The sequence below is a fragment of the Schistocerca piceifrons genome, chromosome 1 (assembly GCF_021461385.2).
Source record: "Schistocerca piceifrons isolate TAMUIC-IGC-003096 chromosome 1, iqSchPice1.1, whole genome shotgun sequence".
NCBI classification, from domain to species: Eukaryota; Metazoa; Arthropoda; class Insecta; order Orthoptera; family Acrididae; genus Schistocerca; species Schistocerca piceifrons.
The window spans coordinates 331,220,055-331,229,210 of NC_060138.1; positions in this window are offsets into that span (position 1 = coordinate 331,220,055).

A 9,156-nucleotide genomic window follows, 5' to 3' on the forward strand; every position below is an offset into this window, starting at 1 on the left:
TTCAGTGCAAAACTCTCCTGAAGATGGCTAAATAAACTACTGGCTATTAAAATTGCTACACCACGAAGATGACGTGCTACAGACCTGAAATTTAACCGACAGGAAGAAGATGCTGGGATATGCAAATGATTAGCTTTTCAGAGCATTCACACAAGGTTGGCGCCGGTGGTGACACCTACAACGTGCTGACATGAGGAAAGTTTCCAACCGGTTTCTCAAACACAAACAGCAGTTGACCGGCGTTGCCTGGTGAAACGTTGTTGTGATGCCTCGTGTAAGGAGAAGAAATGCGTACCATCATGTTTCCGACATTGATAAAGGTCGGATTTCAGCCTATCGCGATTGCGGTTTATCGTATCGCAACATTGCTGCTCGCGTTGGTCGAGATCCAATGACTGTTAGCAGATATGGAACTGGTGGGTTGAGGAGGGTAATACGTAACGCCGTGCTGTATCCCAACGGCCTCGTATCACTAGCAGTCGAGGTGACAGGCATCTTATGCGCATGGCTGTAACGGATCGTGCAGCCACATCTCGATCCCTGAGTCAACAGATGGGGACGTTTCCAAGACAACAACCATCTGCACGAACAGTTCGACGACGTTTGCAGCAGCATGGACTATCAGCTCGGAGACCACGGCTGCGGTTACCCTTGACGCTGCATCAGAGACAGGAGCACTTTCGATGGAGTACTCAACGACGAACCTGGGTGCACGAATGGCAAAACGTCATTTTTTCGGATGAATCCAGGTTCTGTTTACAGCATCATGATGGTCGCATCCGTGTTTGGCGACATCGCGGTGAACGCACATTGGAAGCGTGTATTCGTCATCGCCATACCGGCGTATCACCCGGCGTGATGGTATGGGGTGCCATTGGTTACACGTCTCGGTCACCTCTTGTTCGCATTGACGGCTCTTTCAAAAGTGGACGTTACATTTAAGATGTGTTACGACCCGTGGCTCTACCCTTTATTCGATCCCTGCAAAACCCTACATTCCAGCAGGATAATGCACGACCGCATGTTGCAGGTCCTGTACGGGCCTTTCTGGATACAGAAAATGTTCGACTGCTGCCCTGGCCAGCACATTCTCCAGATCTCACACCAACTGAAAACGTCTGGTCAACGGTGGCCGAGCAACTGGCTCGTCACAATACGCCAGTCACTACTCTTGATGAACTGTGGTATCGTGTTGAAGCTGCATGGGCAGCTGTACCTGTACACGGCATCCAAGTTCTGTTTGACTCAATGCCCAGGTGTATCAAGGCCGTTATTACGGCCAGAGGTGGTTATTCTGGGTACTGATTTCTCAGGATCTATGCACCCAAACTGCGTGAAAATGTAATCATATGTCAGTTTTAGTATAATATATTTGTCCAATGAATACCCGTTTATCATCTGCATTTCTTCTTGGTGTAGCAATTTTAATGGGCAGTAGTGTCGTAGTCAACCGAAAATATCGAAGCAAGATGTCGACGTCTCCTGAGTGTATGCTCTGAAACCTTCATAAATGTTGCTACAAGAGTATTTTGGAAATTTTATTCTGCATGAATACCCTGATTTTCTTTGGCTCTGCTGTTTCTCGTTGCAAGTCACCGAACACTTTGAACGTATCTCGTACTACGGGAAGTAAGCGCTATTTCACGCTCTGTCTGCCCAATGGAAATTGGATCACATAAAAAAAGATTGATATCTGTTGTCAGAAGAGGTGTGCAGCAGTAGTTCAGTGAAGTTCGTACGTAATTGATAAGTGGCTGGTAAGAGAGGTGCCCAGAACGCCAGATGGCTTAATCTGTGATTTAGTTCCATTGCCCTCCGGCTTAGCACTGTAATTACCGGTCGAATCGGACAGTGTAGTTGATGCACAGAATAATGAGCTCCGGTATGAGGGAGGCACAGCTACGTACGGGTCCGCGGCGGTGCAGGTCTAAGTCACCGCGTGATGGCTGCCAGATAAGCGCACAACGCTGGCCCGAGGCGCGGCGTGTAACTACCGGGACAGAGTGGGACGACGGGCCTTTGTGCGTGCCCCGTGTGAGCGGCCGGCCTATTGCCTCTCTGGACTTTACGGCCGTGTTAGACAACAAACGGATAATTAGAATCACAAAGATCATAAAGAGCAGCGCGGAGAAGAAGAATAGACCATAAAGGCGCTCGAGGCCCTCGTCCCGGCGAATGAGCCGCGCACGCGCAGCCACGCTTGTATCGCGCCGCCGCGCCGGCTAAGGCGAGTGAGTGTGCTTAATTACGTCTCGCACCGCGTCACAGGCCCAGCATGGCTGTGCCGGTGCAGCCCGCCTCTCTGCTTGTGTATAACTGAAAACTTGGCATCCTTATTACCCGAAATACCCTCAGCCCGCTTTTGGCATTGAATCGTATGATGATCATCGTCATTTTCTTGCGCCTCTTTTTCGCTCCTACGCACATTCACCAAGCAGCAAGCTTATTAACAGATTTGGGATGGTTAATTTTAAGGGGCAACCATACGCCTTTCCTGTCACAACCCCGTTACCCCCCCCCCCCCCTTTCCCTCCCCCATCATCGGGACTGATATACACTACTGGTCATTAAAATTGCTACACCAAGAACAAATGAAGATGATAAACGGATATTCATTGGACAAATTCATTATAGTAGAATTGACATGTGATTACATTTTCACCTCTGGCCTCAATAACGGATCTGATACTCCTGAGCATTGAGTCAAACAGAGCTTGGATGGCGTGTACAGGTACAGCTGCCCATGCACGATACCACAGTTCATCAAGAGTAGTGACTGGCGTATTGTGACGAGCCAGTTGCTCGGCCACCATTGACCAGACGTTTTCAATTGGTGAGAGATCTGGAGAATGTGCTGGCCAGGGCAGCAGTCGAACATTTTCTGTATCCAGAAACGCCCGTACAGGACCTGCAACATGCCGTCGTGCATTATCCTGTTGAAATGTAGGGATTCGCAGGGATCGAATGAAGGTTAGAGCCACGGGTCGTAACACATCTGAAATGTAACGTCCACTTTTCAAAGTGCCGTCAGTGCGAACAAGAGGTGCCCGAGACGTGTAACCAATGGCACCCCATACCATCACGCCGGGTGATACGCCGGTATGGCGATGACGAATACATTCTTCCAATGTGCGTTCACAGCGATGTCGTCAAACACGGATGCCACCATCATGCTGCTGTAAACAGAACCCGGATTCATCCGAAAAAATGACGTGCACCCAGGTTCGTCGTTGAGTACACCATCGCAGGCGCTCCTCCCTGTGATGCAGCGTCAATGGCAACCGCAGCCATGGTTCCGAGCTGATAGTCCACGCTGCTGCAAACGTCGTCGAACTGTTCGTGAAGATGGTTGTCGTCTTGCAAACGTCCCCATCTGTTGACTCAGGGATCGAGACGTGGCTGCACGATCCGTTACAGCCATGCGGATAAGATGCCTGTCATCTCGACTGCTAGTGATACGAGGCCGTTGGGTTCCAGCACGCCGTTCCTTATTACCCTCTTGAACCCACCGATTCCATATTCTGCTAACAGTCATTGGATCTCGACCAACACGAGCAGCAGTGTTGCGATACGATAAACCGCAATCGCGATAGGCTACAATCCGACCTTTATCAAAGTCGGAAACATGACGGTACACATTTCTCCTCCCTAGACGAGGCATCACAACAACGTTTTACCGGTCAACGCCGGTCAACTGCTGTTTGTGTATGAGAAATCGGTTGGAAACTTTCCTCATGTCAATACATTGTAGGGGTCGCCACCGGCGCCAACTTTGTGTGAATGCTCTGAAAAGCTAATCATTTGCATATCACAGCATCTTCTTCCTGTCGGTTAAATTTCGCGTCTGTAGCACGTCATCTTCGTGGTGCAGCAATTTTAACGGCCAGTAGTGTATGGACCCCAATGTGCAGCCCAATTCTCTGGTATACTCTCATCCACGTGAAAATGTGGTAAAGTTTTCTGATTGTTTGCGAAACGTGTAACCGAGGCGGGACAGCCTAGTGTTCACCTAGTGGGGTGTGCGAAATCGTCTAAAAACAGCATCCGGTTTGACCGCTACACCAACTAGAGTTCAGAAACGGAGAGATTACAAATCCAATGTTACGACTGCATAACTCACAATCAAGACGCCGCTGTTACATCAGTGCTAACGGGCTTCCTTCGTTACCGCTGTAGTTCCGCGATTATGAAGATTCTGAGAAGTGTGGCGCCGCTGTCGCTTCGTAGTTGTCGACTTGTTTCCTCTTATTGTAGCATGCAGGAGAGCAAAATTGTCGTGACTATTTTGGTATAGAAGATGAATACAAGACGTTGCTGTTGTAAAATAGCCTTTCAACGAAGCGGTGTTTTGTGAGATTGTGGAGGGTGTAAGTCGAAAATTAATTCATGCAACGTGCGCAATTCAAAGGTGTTCCATTACGGGAGTGGTACATGGAATAAGTTTCACACTATAGTCCACACTTCAGACGAAAATCATTTCGCCAAATGTAGAGAAAATCGTTGTATTCTTGTTTATTCCACTCACGTCATGAGAAAAAGTATGTGCCGCGTCAAACGAAAACTGGGCACAGAGCAACGCCGCTGTTGTATCCCTGCGACGAAAAAGGAGCGTTATTTATATGATGATTTTGCCATGTCAACTTGCGTTTAATATCTAACAGCAAATTGTGCGGCTTATCATCAGTTTCCGCAATTTGTTTGAATAATTGGTTCAAATGGCTCTGAGCACTATGGGACTTAACTTCTAAGGTCATCAGTCCCCTAGAACTTAGAAGTACTTAAACCTAACTAACCTAAGGACATCACACACATCCATGCCCGAGGCAGGCTTCGAACCTGCGGCCGTAGCGGTCACGCGGTTCCAGACTGTAGCGCCTTTAACCGCTTGGCCACACCGGCCGGCGTTTGAATAATTAATCACCATTTAGAGATTACGCTTCAGCTTAATGTCATCTTTTCTGGTACTGTCGTTACAGTCTCTGTAATGCCTCGATAGTGTGTATATGTCAACGTAATTATTAGACTTTCTCTAAATAGAACGAGTTTCTCGAAAACGGCGAAGTTGGCCGAATGTTCACGTGCTACTGTCGTGAGCATCTACAGAAAGAGATAGGATAGTGAAACTACCAATAGTTGCTACATTGCTGGATGTCAACGACTCTTCACAGAACCTGGGGTTCGGAGGCTTGTCTGTTTTGTATAGTAGGGTAAATGGTAACCTGTGGCATCTTTGTCGAAAGAGCACAATGCTGAGGTTAGATTAGATTAATTATTCATTCCATGGACCCATAAAAGAGGGAATCCTCCTGGGTGTGGAACATGTCAGATAAACACATTACAAAAATGTAATTATAAAAACTTGAGTTTCATTAATTTTAATGATCCTCAGTCAATAAATTGTAAAATTATGTACATGAATTAAATTTAAACTTCTAAAATTTACAGGTTTAATACTTACATCTGCTTTCATTAAATCCATCATTCAGACATTTGCTAGTTTCTTGGCTATTACAGCCAAGTATTGTCAAAAATTAAAGTAAATTATTCATTTCAGTGATCCTCAGTTAAGAACAGTCAGATTATGTACAAGATTTAAAATTAAACTTCAACTATTTACTTAAGGTTGGTTGGTTGTTTTGTGGAAGGAGACCGGACAGCGAGGTCATCGGTCTCATCGGGTTAGAGATGGACGGGGAAGGAAGTCGGCCGTGCCCTTTGAAAGGAACCGTCCCGGCATTTGCCTGGGGCGATATAGGGAAATCACGGAAAACCTAAATCAGGATGGCCGGACGCGGGGTTGAACCGTCGTCCTCCCGAATGCGAGTCCAGTGTCTAACCACTGCGCCACCTCGATCGGTATTTACTTAAGGCTTACATCTACTTTCCATACATACAGCATTCACACAGTAGGTAGTTGCTTGGATGTTACAATAAATTTTCATTAAAATGGTCTACTGCACTTGTTGAGAAACTCATGGACGGAATAGAAGGAGTTGGCCACCAAAAATTCTTTTAAATTATGTTTAAATTGTGCCTTGTCCGAAAATACTCTTAATGGTTGCTGGTAATTTATTGAAAATGCTGAATACTGGACTCCTTTCTGGGCAAGAGTAAGTGATTTTAAATCTTTATGTATATTGTTCTTATTCCTAGTATTGATACTGTGTACTAAGCAGATAGTTGGAAAAAGAGATATATTATTTACAACAAACTTCATTAAGGAATAAACATACTGAGAAGCTTTGGTTAATATACCCAGTTCTTTGAATAGGTTTCGACATGATGTTCTTGAGTTTACACTACTCATTACTCTTATTATACGCTTCTGTACTCTAAAAAATTTTTCTCTGTTTGTGGAGTTACCCCAAAATATGATACCATATGACATAATGGAGTGAAAATAAGCAAAATATGCCAGTTTTTTAAATATTTATATCTCCTATGTCTGACATCATTCGCATTGCAAACACAGACTTGTTTAGGCGCTTTAGCAGTTCATTAGTATGTTGCTCCCAACTGAATTTATTATCAAGTTGTAATCCCAAGAATTTTACACTCTCAGCTTCACCTATTTTCATGTCACGGTGCACGCACAAGTGTTTCGGAGCACAGTGTTCGTCGTACATTATTGAACACGGAGCTCCGCAGCAGACCAACCCTACGTGTTCACATGCTGACACAACGACACCGTCAGTTACGACTTCAGAGGGCACCGGACCACCGGCATTCGACCGTCCATCAATGGAAACGAGTCGGCTCTTCAGGTGATTACATTTTTGCTACACTAGGTCGATGGTCGTCTGCAGACCCGCCGTCATCGAGGCGAATGTTGACTCGAAACGTGCAGAGCGCCACCGACGCAGGTTAGTGGGAACAGCGTTATGTTATGGGAGACATTCTCCTGCGCTTACATGGAACCTGTGGTAGTAATCAAAGAGACGCTGACTGGAGCGAACCACCGGCATCAAAATGGTTCAAATGGCTCTAAGCACTATGGGACATCTGTGGTCATCAGTCCCTTAGAACTTAGAACTAATTAAACATAACTAACCTAAGGACATCACACACATCCATGCCTGAGGCAGGATTCGAACCTGCGACCGTAGCGGTCACGCGGTTCCAGACTGAAGCTCCTAGAACCGCATGGCCACACCGGCCGGCCCATCGGCATCCCTTCATGCTTGATGTCTTCCCCGACGGCGATGTCAGCTTTCAGCAGTATAATTCACCGGGTATGGGAGTCAGAACCGTGCTACAGTGATTTGAGGAACATCCAGTGGACTCACGTTGATGTCTAGGAGGCCAAGTTTGCCTGATGTAAATCCTATGCAACGCATCTAGGTCACTATCGGGCGTCATCACTGTGCAAGCAAATCAGCGGCCCGTTATTTAAGCGAATTACACGACCTGTTTGTAGCCATCTAGTGCCACATACCTCCACAAACCTCCCTGATACACAAAATCACTGATGTATTTCGTTTCAAAGACGGACAAACAAGTCATTGAGAAGATGATCATAATGTTTTGTCTCGTCAGCGTAAGTTCACAGTAATAATAATAATAACTTTATTGCAGCCAAATAGCCATACAAATTCAAAGTACAAAGATAATAATAAACGAAATTAGAAATTTTACATATTGTGATTTGCGTAGTCCCTTGTTGACCGTGTCCTTTTGCTACAGAATTCTATATGGTAACGTTTGCATCTTTGGTGACACAGTTTACACTCACACATTGCGTTTGGTTCATGATATGACGTGTTGTTGCAAATAAGGTGGTGGAAACGATGGACTGCCTTCTGCTGATCACGTGTCTCATTTCGAAATTGTTCTTTGTCCATGTGCGATAAAGTTACTGAGGTACGTCTTCCCCTTTTTCCATCAATGTTTTAATTAGGCTTTCCAAAGCGCTGCTGCTGGGTGTCATCAGGTTTGTCCGTAGGTCTTCAGTTAGGAAGGGTTCCCTCGCCAGCAGGTATACACGCCTGGATTGTGTTGTTTTGGTCACTCTTATTGCTTCCTTTATATAGGTCGCCTTTGCTCTTTTTAGTGTCGTTCGGTTTTTCACTTAAGATGTGATCCGATAATTTCTATGTCGTACGTCAGTATTGAGAAGATTCTGGTTCTGAATAGTGCCATTGCTGCCTCTAGGCTGAGGGATCTGATGTATTATATTTCATGGATCGCCATTATTGCTTGCATTGCTTTCTGTGTTACATGTTTTGTGAAGCATTTCGTTGTTGTCTGTATTGTGACCCCTAAGTACTTGAAGTGTGATACAATCTTCAGTTTTCTCTCCCGTATGAAGATTTCACCTGATGCAGGTGCTCTTCCTCCGTTTCTGAATACCATCATTTCTGTTTTCACCACATTTATTTCGAAGCCGTGGTCGACACACCAGTCTTGCATATCGTTTATCGCTTCTTGTTCAGATGTTCTTATGTGTGTGAAATCTTATGGGACTTAAATGCTAAGGTCATCAGTCCCTAAGCTTACACACTACTTAACCTAAATTATCCTAAGGACAAACACACACACCCATGCCCGAGGGAGGACTCGAACCTCCGCCGGGATCAGCCCACAGTCCATGACTGCAGCGCTCGGCTTATCCCGCGCGGCTATCGCTTCTTGTAACTTTGCAATCTCCATTGCGCTTATTGCAATATCGTCTGCATGTGCATATGAACTTACACCTTCCCTTTGGGGTATTCTTACAATTTCTTCTGCTGCAAGGATAAATAACAGAGAACTCAGTGGATCTCCCTGTAGTACTCCTTTGATTGGAGTATTGGCTCCGATTTGAAGAGGTTGTCTGAGATTCTTATTTCGTTCCATTGCAGTATTGTGTTTATGATTCGTGTCCATATATTGTTTTATCTTAGGGTTTCCTCTAGTTTTTTCGACATTAATTTTCTGTTTATAAAGTCAAAGGCTTTCGTGAAGTCTATAAGTAACACATAAAACTTTGTCTTCAAGGGCTTTCCGTAAGCTCTTTAGCAAGAGTTCTATTGCAGTCAGAGTTGTTCCCTTACTGGCCCCCATTTGGCTTTCAGGAAGGTGTTCATCGATTGTTTTCTTTATTCTTCCTGTTATTATTTTTGTGGTCACTTTGAAAGGTAAGTTTTATAGGGCTATGATTTTGTATTTGCTAGGGTC